At 29.9% G+C, this 13,892-nt stretch overlaps 2 protein-coding genes across 2 annotated transcripts in view; one reads left to right on the forward strand and one right to left on the reverse strand.

Annotated features, from left to right (window-relative positions):
• Positions 1-13,892, reverse strand: part of LOC130443292 (salivary glue protein Sgs-3-like) — a 116,218-nt gene that overhangs the window by 60,689 nt on the left and 41,637 nt on the right. The gene's annotated exons all lie outside the window — the stretch shown is intronic.
• Positions 12,402-13,892, forward strand: part of LOC130443299 (uncharacterized) — a 60,868-nt gene continuing 59,377 nt past the window's right edge. The window contains exon 1 of the mRNA XM_056777878.1: positions 12,402-12,590. The gene's annotated coding sequence lies outside the window, so the exon portion shown is untranslated. The remainder of the gene's footprint in view (positions 12,591-13,892) is intronic.

Consider the following 13,892-nt stretch of genomic DNA (forward strand, 5'->3'; position numbering starts at 1 on the left):
AAATAGAAGATCTCTGGCAGCGACAGCCATTTTACATTCTACACTTTCTAAAAGGAGCCGAATTAACAGATCAGCTGTAAACATTGGGTTTCGCAGTATCGCATTAAGGATACATTAGATCATTTGTTAGTTTAAAATTGTCATACAAATCACCCCACGCTTTAATAATATTGACATTGATTTTATAATGAGTAATTGTATTCTAATGGCAAAAATAATTTTTAACTTTTTGAATTGTTTACTGATGAAAGCGTGTTTTTGGGTTTTCTTGAACTATAATTTATTTTTTTATGAATTTATGCAAAAGTTATATTAACAACTCAAGTTGTAAATGTAAATATACGTTAAAAGTTATCCAAGACAATTAAAAAATCCAATCCCTACGTTTTCTGTGTTTCAAACTTTTCTTATTATACTTTTATGTATTCCAAGTATTAAAAAAAATGAAATTCAATATTTTTTAAATGTGAATTTTCCAAACTCATGGTACAATCAACTCAAATGAAAAATGTAGTATTATCTTTCAAACGCTGATAACAAACATATTTAATTTTTTTATTTAGGAGAAATTAATAAAAAGAGAAACTTCTTGTGTTAATGCCCGCAATGTGTATATAATTTATTAGAATACGAGACTGTTTCAAACTTGTCGATGTAATTACCCAAAGAAGCAGTTTTGGATAGCTGACGAAGTATCTCTTGTATGTCGTTTAGACTTTTTAGAGCAATTTTTTTCGATATAAATGTCAAATCTAATCGATACACGTATTATGTAATGTATATAATATCTAATTGATACATTTATTTTAATAGATTTGGACATAAGGATTTAATTGGTCTCGCTAAAATAGGCTACAATTAATTAAGTATCTATTTGTGTTAAATTTAGTTTATAAACAGTTCAGTGTTTTAAAATACAACAAAGCAATTGAAATATTTGGATGCCCATTTTTTGATTTACATAAAAAACAAACAATGGGTATCCTAGAAACCACGATACGCATAGACATAATTTGTTATTATTGCATATTTTTCAATGAGCGAATAATAGCTATTCCTTGCGAATAGACTACTTTATCTACAACTACGTAATATATTAATAACTAGCGTCAATATGATTATTATAATTACGTAATTCTTGTTGCTTACTTCAACAATTACTCTTTCCTGTTCTAACTTGTTATTTATGTTAGCGTCGATGTAACCATCGTCGACTGCGGTTTATTACTAGTTTTTTTTTTCAATTATACATACTGTTGCTGATGATCATGAATGACCCGTGTAATATTCAGTTTTAAAAACGTATACATGTCAAGTTTTTTTTCGAAAAAAAGAATTATAAAAAATGTGGTATGATAGTGGCATGACTTTATGAAATGATTGTATGTCACCGGCTCTTAATAATATTATTATATTAATAATAATAGATAGATATATAAATAAAGTCGAAGCTAATATGAGGCGTGTAAAAATAAGAAATACTCACAAACAACATATGAAATTATCCCAAAACTGTATATATTCGGATAATATAACATTTTTCATCATTCTCAGTTTACAGAAACAATTAAGAATGAAAAAAAATAAATATATAGAGGGTGGCATGAAATCAACAATATCAACTATCATCGCTTCATTGTGGTTATGATTACAATGATACAATTTTGTTTTTAATGATTCTAATTCTCCAGGAATGACGTCCTAAACGTATCCAACGATATTAAATCCGGACTATACAATGATCATATAATAGATTCTTTATCGCCAATCAAAAGATATTCATTTTATTTATGTAGCCAAAAATTATAGGGACATGAATTTTATTATTAACAATGCTACACCAAACGTTAATTTCTGCTTTCTTATGAATGTCCATTTTTATTGTGAGAGTCACGAAAACTCTTATATGAAATCAAAGGAAGTAAATAAATCAGTAGCTTCCTTCAATTTTTGCCAGATATTTCGACATGCTTTTAATTATTTCTGCTTGTGGTCTTTTGTGAGATGATTGAATATGTAATATTTATGGCTATACTCGTATTTTCTGAATATTTTATGAATTCTTATTTATATTGTACGTTGTACGATTGTGATCGAGTAAACGTTACATTTACGTTACGTTAAATTTTTTAAGACTATTACATGGTTTTACATATTTAAAAATGTATATTAACTTGGATGTGGACAATCTCAATGCAATATTGTCTCATAGCAGCTTCTTTATTCTTATACTTCTTTACTTAAATAACTTTTCTAATTTCTATGTCAAATATGTATAATATAGATATGAGTTTGTCTTAGTCTACCACTTGGCAACATAACTGAATGTTCTACGTAGCTCTTAAAATTTGAAACTCAAAATTTTGAATTAAATTTTGTTTATTAGCTACTAAAATAACAGATCAAATAATATTGAAAAGAGTGTAACATTATCTAGTAAGAGAAATCTGTAATTTGGTTAGGTTAGGTATAATATTCGATGTCTATGTGTATCGCGCTTGATTCTTTGTAACAGGTTGTCCTAGATTAGCGACAAACTTGACATTAGACATATGAAACGGCGTGACAATATAAAACTAAAGCCATGTTTTCTTCAACGGTCACCGGTCGACAGTAATTATGACCGAGTAGCAGTGAGAAGTGTTTTTTTAGAAGCGACTGTTTTCCTATAATAACTTTTTCCGTCGTTCGCCAATGTCTGACGTTGAAAGCAGACAGATAAATAAGCACATGCATTATTTTTTAAAACGCGAATATCTTTCCTTTTTTGGAGTTCTTGAACTAACCTGAGCTGTATAATTTCTTTACATTGATAATTGAGCAACAATAGAATTTTTGTCTTGCGTATATAAACCTAAATTTTCGATCCCACTAAACAGAAAGATGATTGCGAACCAATTGCTGCTACTCAGTCGTAGTCACAACCACCGGCAAAAGAAGAAAAAACGCAGCTTAAGGCTAATTTCACACTTATCTGAATGTCCAAACAACTTCTAATCGACATGTATCCGATGCTGACGCGGAATCTTTCATTCGATACAGGTTCGCGTATAGTGATGAATCGCAATTACCTCATAGCGATGATGATAGAAGAAGATGATGAAGAAGAGGATAAAACACAGACTGGATTCATGCAATGAATCAATTAAGAGAAGAGGTTGAGACGTTCTTGAAGATATAAGATATGATAGGAACAAGTTTTTTAACTATTTTAGAATGAGTATATCAATTCTTGATGATCTACATGAAAGGATCAAAGATACCGGTGTCGTTTAAACAATGATCAGCTAAGTGTGGAATTGGACTAATTGCATATATACAGATTAATGAGACAATGGAGACTAGACATTCGTACAGAAATTATCTTGATTTTAACATCGCATTGTCGTGTTTGTTACTCACCTAGGACAAGAAGTAATGTGAATTTAAATTGGTACAAATTTGATAGATGAAAGTACTTATTTTGAATAACGTATTTTTTAAATACTTTGAAAAATGACAAAAAATGCTACATTCTCGTTCATATGGTTCATTTTTATTACAAATATTTTTGTATGAATCTTGAGCGTAGATAATTAGCCCACTAATAACAAAGTATTGTTCAATTTTTTATTACCAAATACTGATATTAGAAATTTTAGAAACAATTCGAAACAGAATCATATTCTTTTATGATGGAATGACTTATTGTCTTTTGAATAGTAATTTCAATTCTCATTGATTCGGATATTATAAGGTGCCAGTATAAAATCTAGTCAAATACAGAAATATTGACACTATATATATGGAATTAAGCTCAACTATAGAAACATGAGTATAAAGCAATATTTATTAACATGTAAATTGAACAGGTATCCTTTAAAAAAAGAAAGATTTCTAATTAATACTGAACACACTCTTTGTGTCACCATTATCATACCAACACTCAAAACTAAACTGTCTGTCTGTCTAACCGTTCGGCTCTGAATACGATAGCTTGTTTATCGAAACGAGCGTTAGGCAATGAAATTGCGAGTGTTGTATTGATACCATTAACAGTATCTTCAACATAAAAATCACTAAGGGTTCTAGAACTTTCTACGTAGTAATTAAGTCAATTTTTTGAAGCCGTCATATTTTTCACCAGACTAGTAGACTAGAGATTATATAGATTAATGTGGGAATAAAATTAAAGATAAGATATGAAATAATGAAATATTTCATTTTGCTCACATTGACGAATATGATACATCAGATAGATATGAACAATTTTTATGGACTGTAATTAAAAATAATGATTTCATCATTTTCTCGAATTTCTTGAAAGTTTCACCAAACGTTCACTCAATTTAACAACGAAGCCTATTATACTTGTGTTCCCTACATGGTTGTCACTTTTTTTTCTGCAATGAAAGTACATTTGTTGTTAAAGGTAAAATAAAGTACAATTTTTATTTATTATTATCTTTAAAAACATATTTTTTGGCAGTTTGAAGTTAGTATTAAATCTACTGAATAATCGCACATCTTTTCAGCCTATATTTAAATTAAATTAAATAAGCGAATGAATTTAGAAAAGCTTTGTATTTTTCGTCTCGCCATTTGCTATTCATCACAGAAAAAACTGTGAATCTTGACGTGGCCGTAATTGACAATAGAAGTGAAATGGCTGTATATAAGCTCAAAAAATTTTCATCACTCTCATTAAATACTTGCTGCAATTTTTATTGAACATTTCACAGCCCGAAATATGAACTTTGATTTTGTCATTAGCACTTTTGCTTAACAGAAAGCCAGATAGAAAGTAATTTCATAATAAACATTGTGTACTAACAAAAATTGTGATAATTAGGTACTTTCTTTAGACTAAAATTACTAGAAAATCAATAATTATAATAGCGTTTTATGAGCCTCCTTTAGGTAGTAATTTATTATGAAATAAAAAAAATACTTTATCGTTGATTGAGCTTCTTTGTATTGAGAGAGAAAGGGCCCCATCCGATTAATTTGCCACTGACCTCGAAGGGTATTTTTACGCCAGTGATCTTAATGTTGATTCTAAACAAGTTATCACTATAATATTTTGTCCTATTTGCCGCATAAATGGCACCTAACTATTAAAGAAAATGCACTTTTTTTTGGAAACTGTTAAATACTTTAGTTTTTAAAACTAAAATGTTTGGAATTACTTTTAAGCCAAGCAGGGCTAGACTCTAAAAAAAAATTAAATCGAGTCCTTCCGCCTGTCTAGGGACACAGTATATATCTAAATCTTGAATTTTCCTTTTCCTGTGACTTTTTTATTATTTAGGCTTGTAAATTTTTGATTGATGTTTATAAAACAACTTATAAAAATTATTACTGGGAAAAATATATAGAATAAGTATGCAATTTTTGGGTTGCGACCTTAATATTTTTGAAAACGGTGAAGTGTGCAATTATTAAAATAAACATCATTGTTGTAAATTGGAATTTCTCTCGAACAATTTAATTTCAAACTTCTAAACTGCAATCACTATTGTCATAAACTTCATCTTTTTGAAAATGTCACTTATGCCACTAAACAGCTCTTATAATAGAAAGTCCTTTACTCCTTTAGACCTACTGTAACCGAATTATCATTTATTGCTGAATCTGTAGCTATTAACACTTTCAAAAACCAATTTTCCCTGTTATTAGATAAAAATTCATAATTACCACAACTCTCTAAAGTTTTTCAAACATTTGACATTTAATTTATATTTATTCCTAATTGGCTTTGTTCAATTATAGTTTTTACAGTCTAAGTTAATAAATTGTTTTAATTATTTTGATCTGACTCCACTTAATAATGATACGACAACAAACATATAGATACGTACAGGATTTTTTTACAATTGCTTTTAAATGAATTAATTATTGTATTTTTTGTACACAAATAAATACTCAATATCATAATATTATAGCTGGAATTTACAAAAAAATTTTCGATGTGTCCTGTTTCAATAATTTACTAAATTGAATAATCTTGACTGAAAATTCTATGAGATTTCAGTGGGTTATAGCACAAAGCAGTTTTATTTCTATACTTTACACTAGAAAGATATTTCACTAAAAGCAAAACCAAATTCTTTGCTCGGTAAAGATATTAAAAAAATATGAATGACTATGGTTTTTTGCTTCACAACTGATTCGGTTAGGGTTTTTGTCACTAAAAATATAAATATACATTCAACTTAAGTTGTAGAGATTTGAAATGGCGTTATTGTGACATAAAAACTAGTATAAAAAGAAGATGAGCAGATTAATATGTTTTGTACCGGTCCTTATTGATGCAATAAAAAGAAATTTAAGTGTGTCTTTGAAACTAATGAAATAAAAAAAAATTATTTATAAAATTTTCTACAAAATTAGTGGTCGGACGTCTTAATCTGATAACTAGATTATAAACAATATTCTAGATGATTTAAAAGATGCATTTTTCAAAAATTATACTCGAATGCATCGATACGATTTTAACATCCTCCTGGAAATCGTTAACCTAATCGGTAGAAACCAAAAATCTATCTGAGCTAGAAGAAAACTGAAATTCTGTATAGTAATAGACATTCTAAAACAGAAAATCAAAAAATCCATCCTGAGGGTTGACTATGCGGTAGTAGAAACTATCCCTAAGTAGTATGAATTCATAAATTCTTTTTCTACCGGAGGGGAAATGAAGGTTTTTGGCAATCCTTTAAAACGCTATATCATTTTTAGTAATACATTAACTGTTCATTAAATATGCATTAGTTGGACGCGAAAGACACGCGCAAAATTTCAAAAAATTGAGTTTACGCGCTTTCATGTTAAAATTTTGTACTTCTGAGTGAAAAATCTGAAAATCAAAGAAATTCTCGATATTCCATATAGTTTTTATACAAAAAATAGTCAACAAAAACGAACATATGAATACGATGTAAAGTAAACTAATCTTCGCGAAAGAGTGGAACGTTTGTAGAAAATGGAAATTGACAAGAAATTCCTAAATGTATCAGTCTACAAACAACGTTGCAGTATATGACTTAAAATGAGCAATATCAGTGAAAGGTAACCTTTCTCAAATGTATGTCCGACTCAAATTTTTATCACTTTATAATATTCCCATTAGTATCAAATCGCTCATAATTATAGAATTTAACAGTTTGACCCCTCGTTTTGTAGATTTTTCTATTCTCTACAAATCATTTTATTTCAGCGTAGCGATTTCCTCGCTGATTTATAAGCAAAAACAGACAAAAAACGTGGCTTTACAATGAATTGTAACTAAAAATTATTAATTAACTAATTAATTACTATCTCAATGTCCACAATTTCATCATCACTTGATAAGTAATAAAAATTTATGGAATCGCATTTTATATAGTAATAAAATTTTGATGTTCCCTATATATTTTCAACAAATAAAAGAAACGAACCGTCACAAACTCGAAAGTACCTTTAGTTCACAATATTGTTCCTTGAAACATAAAATATTTCTAGTATCGCTTATAATATTTATATAGATATTAAATTAATAAGATATCAAAGACTGTGGTTTCAGTAAAATTGTAAGAAAGATAAAGAATTGTATTTAGAAATAAAATGCAGCGAAATAATTTATGTTCCTCATTAACCCATACCCCACGTATTCCTTTTTAAACATTTATCGTTGAAAGACAAGTTAATAAGATAATATAATATATGAGGGTCGTTTTTGTTTCAACTTCCGATATACTATTTGTCATATCTGTGGACAAACTTTTCAATATCCTCTTCAAAGAAAATTGCCGCCAATGTAGCCAAAACAACAGATTTGCGTCCTTGGCTATCATGCACATCATTATGGCCATCGGAGCATCAATAATGGTGGAGATGTTTATGTGACTGTAGGAGAACGCCGACTGACACCTCAATGTCTGCACGGAGCAATCGGAGGTTGAAAAAAAACGGCCTTCGAATAATTAAATAATTATAGAATGCCGGAAAGGATTTATTTCAACTTCTGGAAAACAATCATATGCAAAAAATATCCGAACAATATGGAATATTCGATTTTCTTTCAATAGTATTGTGTAAATACTTAACTGGTAAGAAACTCTTCATGTATTATACATACTATATTAAAGCACTAGGAAAAGTAGTTTGTATATTAAACGATCGGTTAGAAGTTCCTCATGTTGTATACTTCCACATCCAACTTACATTTACACTGACGTCATGTTAAATATACAATAAATAAATAAATAAAAACTTTAGAATCTCAAAATGAAGTAAATATTTTTACTATTTGAATATACACGGTTTGACAATTAAGTAATGAGACTGATTCTACGAATTATATTTATAGTACAAAAGACAAAAAATAGCCAAATCTGTGAAAAATATTATAACATGCTGAAAATTGGGACACACTCTCTTAGTAAGATTGATTATAATTTGAATACCAAGACACTTAGAACAAAACCCCAGACATAATAACAAAAGAGACAAAATACTTCATCGAGAAAATGCAACTAAGCGCTCCAACATTGTTTGTGAACAAGTAATGAGTATTGATTATCGACCAATTTTACCATAAATAAAACATTTTATAGTTATTTTATAGACAATTTCGTTTTTTGTGAATATTTCAATTGAGCCGAGGTAATAATCTTATGTCGTTAATGGGCTAGTTGACTAAATTTGAAAATATGGTTAATTATATTCTTTAATATCAACTTTTTCCCAAAAAAACTATATTTAAAAAAAGTAATATTTACATTACGTATGTTGTATTTAAAAAGAACAATTTAGATTTCCCTCGAAAACCTTTAATAGTGTTATGGCGTATTGAATGATGTCACTGCACAACAAAACGGTTTACATCTATGTCAAGTGTCAACTGTTTTCTAAAAATTAATCTTACGTTTTACAAGTACTGTATAGTGCCTCAGAGTAAAAGCTCATCCATAAAAATGCCAAACACATTATTTATAAATGCTTCAAACAATCAACCCACACGGGAAAAGTGCGTAAAACATGCTAGTAGAAGTGATTATCATTGTCAACAAATAGAAGAATGTATTTATGTGAAGCTCATTTCCATGTAAGTCAATGATGGTTCACTCTAAAAATGAAAACAATTTTGCCTCTTGCGTTATTAGATCTGTAGACGAAACTGTTCTTATGAAAAATCTTCTACAAAAATGATCTCTTGCCTTTTCCGCGTCCTATTAATCGTTTCCTCACAAAATACTATTGGAAACCAGGATATAAGATTGTCATCTTATTATCACTCCAATGCGAAAGTTCACTAACTTTGTAGAAAATAATCGTTGACACAAGAGAAGAATTGCAATCATCTTATCCGGTTAATCTTTTGAGATCATCTCTACATGGAAAAAAGAACAAATTCGTGTTCTTCTGGTCAATGAATTATGAGAAAACGCTTCGCAACAACAAAATTTTGAACTGCGCAACAGAAACGTATTTTTGGAGATGTAAACGTTCTTTTTATTCAATGACTAATTATCATATACTTTGCCTATTATACACTTTTTCACCCGAAAATCTTATGTTAAGGACTATTATTATAAAATTATTAGGTAGAGGCTTTCAATCTTCCTCGGAATTTTGAAAGTCTGACTGAAGCCTCCGACAGTATTCTCGCCACAGTTGTTTGAATGTCCTCAACCGATTCAAAATGCGTTCTTTTTACGTCGTTTCTAATGCCAAACAAAAAAAAATTGCAAAGTGATAGATCCGGCAAATAGAAGGTGCTGGTAGCAATGAAATCGTTCTAGAAGCTGAAAACTCGCGCACCCAAATCCCAGTGGCAGGATGTATTGACCAGCTGCATGTAATTGTGCGCGGTATCTGGTTGATAACAGTTCTTAATCTTGTCAATTGAATGATTTTGACAATTCTATGGGGTATTATTCAATCGTCACGTCATTTATTTAATTGTCATTACTTGTCGATATTCTTATTAATCCACCTATTATGTGATAGTTGCAGATAGAAGATTATACTGAATGAGCTAAGCAATTTATTCAGTAAGCTGAAGACTATTCGTATATAACATAACAGAATAATTACCTCTGAAAAGTCCTGAAAATGCACTAGTTCAAATACAACAATTCTAAAGATCCAAATTAAAATATAGAACCGAAGGATGATTGTGATATTGGATTTGTATTGTTATAACTATTATTCTGAAATTACATCATTCATCGCATGGCCCTGACTACAAAACGTTAAAAACTACATGTTAATGTAGAACGCACTCGCACAACCCAACGAGGTTAGGGGTTCATGTTTCCTTAGTTGTCATGTTACCCACCTCCCAGGCGACGGAAAGTCTCGGTTACTTCTAACCTAGATTTTACACTCGACAAATAAAATTAATAGCAAACCGTTTGATGGATTTACGCGTAAATAGGTCGAGTCATGTCGGTTCGGATAGTTGTTGGTATACTTATTATCCCTTACTTTCTTTCGCTTAATATTACATTCTATGTATTTTATGCAAAAATATAAAAATTACTTTGAAACGATTCCAGATTACTTGTTTTTATCTAGTGGAAATGCATCAATCATTACAGGGATTTCTAACCGTCAAGTAAATTAGATTCAATATAAACAAGCTACTATGGATTTATAAACATAGAAACATTTATTAAAAAATATTTGATTATACATCCAGATATAAAGGTATCCACCGGTATTTCTGTCTCACAAAGTTCCCCTAGTAACAATGACAACTAATCTGATGTGATATGGGTTGACAAGTTTGAGTTGCGACGTTGTAGTTGCACTACAACACTATATTTAACAATTAGGTCCAAGTAATTAATCGGTTAAGGTTTATTTGACAGGACTATTCTACATAACTTGGTTGTGACAGATCTGGTGAATACGGTTGCTGTTCAACCAAATAGAAACAAAAATGTAACAAATACTAGTAGACATGCACCTAATGTACGGGAGAATTAATAAACACTGTCTTTTACGTTCTTAATTTATTTACACGCTATACAATACACTTCACGTATAATAATTTCATTATAAATATTACTTTTACTAATTCGTTCTATTCACGACTATTTATTTAAAACTAACTTTATACGCTACATAAACTCATTTATATACCACAAATAGAATTCTACAGAGCTCTAGAAGAAAAGGAAACAAAGAAAATAAATAAATAAAAATTATTTAGAAGAAATACTGTAAATAACCCGCCCCCTATATTAAAAAGTTCTAAAAGGACAAATCAAAGGCGCTTCCGACATTTATAAAAAATATTAGAGACGCCGCGCGAATTCGCCGAATTTTAAAATTCCATTGTAACTGGACAGGACCTATTTCGCGAGCTTATTCTTTTGCTTGAATTCGAAGGACCGATTCTTTTAAATAATGACTGTATTTAGTTTATATTTTGTTTATTGTAAAAGTCTAATGATCGACTAATAATGGTTACATTCTCTCGTATTTACAACTATCCTGTCTGAGAGAGATCCCGTCCTAACCACTTCTAAATTACAAGAATTTTGTACATATATGTAGAGATTTTCTGAATTTGTAGTTCTGATTTGAGCTACGAGTCTCTTAAAATGTGTACATAAATGTTCAGATATGTAGATATGTAGATTTTTTTCGACTTTTACTCAATTAACGGTAAACCAACTCCAGTATTTTGCTATTCTTGTGGCACTGTACTGGTAGATACGAAATATTTATATTTGTTACTTCCCGTTGATACAAATTTTAACTAACATAACCAAAGAAGTTGCTCAAGTGTATACTCACCTAAAGATTTATATAAAATGGATTTTTAAACGAGACTGCACAAAAAAGAGTATCTACCTTACAGTACTAAGACAACCTGTCATCTATACTTCGGCGCATCTATGACTCATTCAAAGACCAAGGAGAATGGCGTATCCGTACTAATGCTGCGACTTCCAACCTATATGGAGAGTCCAGTATCGTAGCAGAGATCAAAAGTGCGAGAATAAGATGGCTTAGTCACGTTGAACGGATGCCGGAGGGTCGAGGAGTCAAACCTGTATACCGGCAACAAGACCTAAAAGAACTAGGCGTCCGAAACTGGCTGAGAAAAGTACAACATAAAGAAGAATGGAGGACAGTTGTCTAAAAGTCCAAGGTTCTTCTGGAACCGTAGCGCCAATTGGTAAGGTAAGGATTTTTTTAAGGATTAAGGATTGTTGTTAAATATATTGAAGAAAAAAATATTTTATTTCGTCCTTACATTAATATAACGATCAATATTTCATTTTTGAATATAAATAAGCATCTCATTAACTATATCGCATATAAAGTCAATGTAAATTCCTAGACTATATTAGTTTTAAGTTTGCGCACAAATTTCCATGACCATGGAACGCACGCACAAGAAATAAAATCGCGCCAAAAACGCTGTCAGTCGTAGCTTTTCATTTAGAACACAACCTTCCGCCGAGAAGTTTTTTTAAATTATTTCGTGTTTTGTTTCAAGTGGTTTAGTGTTGTGTATGGTTCCAGTGGGGGAAACTTCTTTTGTTTTTATTTGAAAACAATGTGCCTGATTGTTTATTAGTGACGAACGTGAACGGTTTTTGATTTTGGCGGTAAGTTTATATAAATAGATAATATTATTTTTGACGAAAACTAAACACAAAATATATTTAGACTATAATTTATTAAGTATAACTATTTATAATCCTAACGTGGATAACGCATTATAAATTTAACCTGATTACAAAATTGGAGCAAGTAAAATTACGATGAATCTACGACAACAATCAATAATTAAGTTTCTTTCATCGTTATAATATTAAATCAAATCAAAATTATGCAAAAAGATAAAATTAACTAACTATATCCAGCGACATATAATTTCGTTAAGTTACGCCATTCTCATATTCATATTTTGAACCAAATATCAAATTGAAGCTATCTATCTTCCTAGTTAGAACTTCCAAAATAAGTATTTAGCAGATTAGTCCATTCTTAATGCACTTTTAAACACCACCAACAAAATCCTGTGTTAGTTAAACCTTATACGGTGTGTAATTTCCTCAATACGCTACAAATAAAACAGAATCGTCTCTTCTCTTAGTTAGTTAAATTTCATTCAAAATAGAGTTACCCCATCTCCAATGTCAATTTCCGAATAAAGATATGACAGCAGCTAATGTATTTATTTATTATCAACCAAAGCAAAATCCACATTCACGTAGTTAGTTAAAAGCTAATTTTATTACTAATTATTTGGTCATATATAAATTGTTTTTTTTATGGTCAGAAAACATACTTTTTTCTCAATGATAGGAAAAAATGTGTTGATGATTTATAACTTTCAAAGAAAATTGATATTCTACCCTCAATGTCTGTAGTCTCTCTACGAACTAGGATCGTAAAATGCAATAGAAATTTTTATCTTTTGAAAGTTCTTATTTTCCTAAATTATCATTTTGTTAACAATCAAGTTGTAGATATAGAATTCAATCTCATTAGTAAATTTCCAGTCCATGGCATGGCATGTCATTTTAAAAGATATGCTTCTTCGGAAACAGTGGCCTATAGAAATCCGCTTTCTGTAATTTCGCTATTTCTTTTGCTATGGAATGATTTGTACATTACCAATAGATTAATTATGAAATTTGAGGTTTTGAAATATCTTTCGAATACTAAACGAAATCTTATTCTACTATTTTATCGTTTCTATACATGCTTTTTGTACTTCTGATTATGTAAACGGAACATAAAGTTCTTCAAAATCAAGAAATTTTGCATATCAGCTTTGAATAGTTCCCAAAATTATTTCCATTTCATCAGAAATTGTTGTGACCAATTGCAACTAAATTTGCATGACAGTTGAAAATTTTCTAGTGATAAAAAATTTCCATCTTTTAGACAAACTTTTAATG

Source organism: Diorhabda sublineata, chromosome 1 (assembly GCF_026230105.1).
Source record: "Diorhabda sublineata isolate icDioSubl1.1 chromosome 1, icDioSubl1.1, whole genome shotgun sequence".
NCBI classification, from domain to species: Eukaryota; Metazoa; Arthropoda; class Insecta; order Coleoptera; family Chrysomelidae; genus Diorhabda; species Diorhabda sublineata.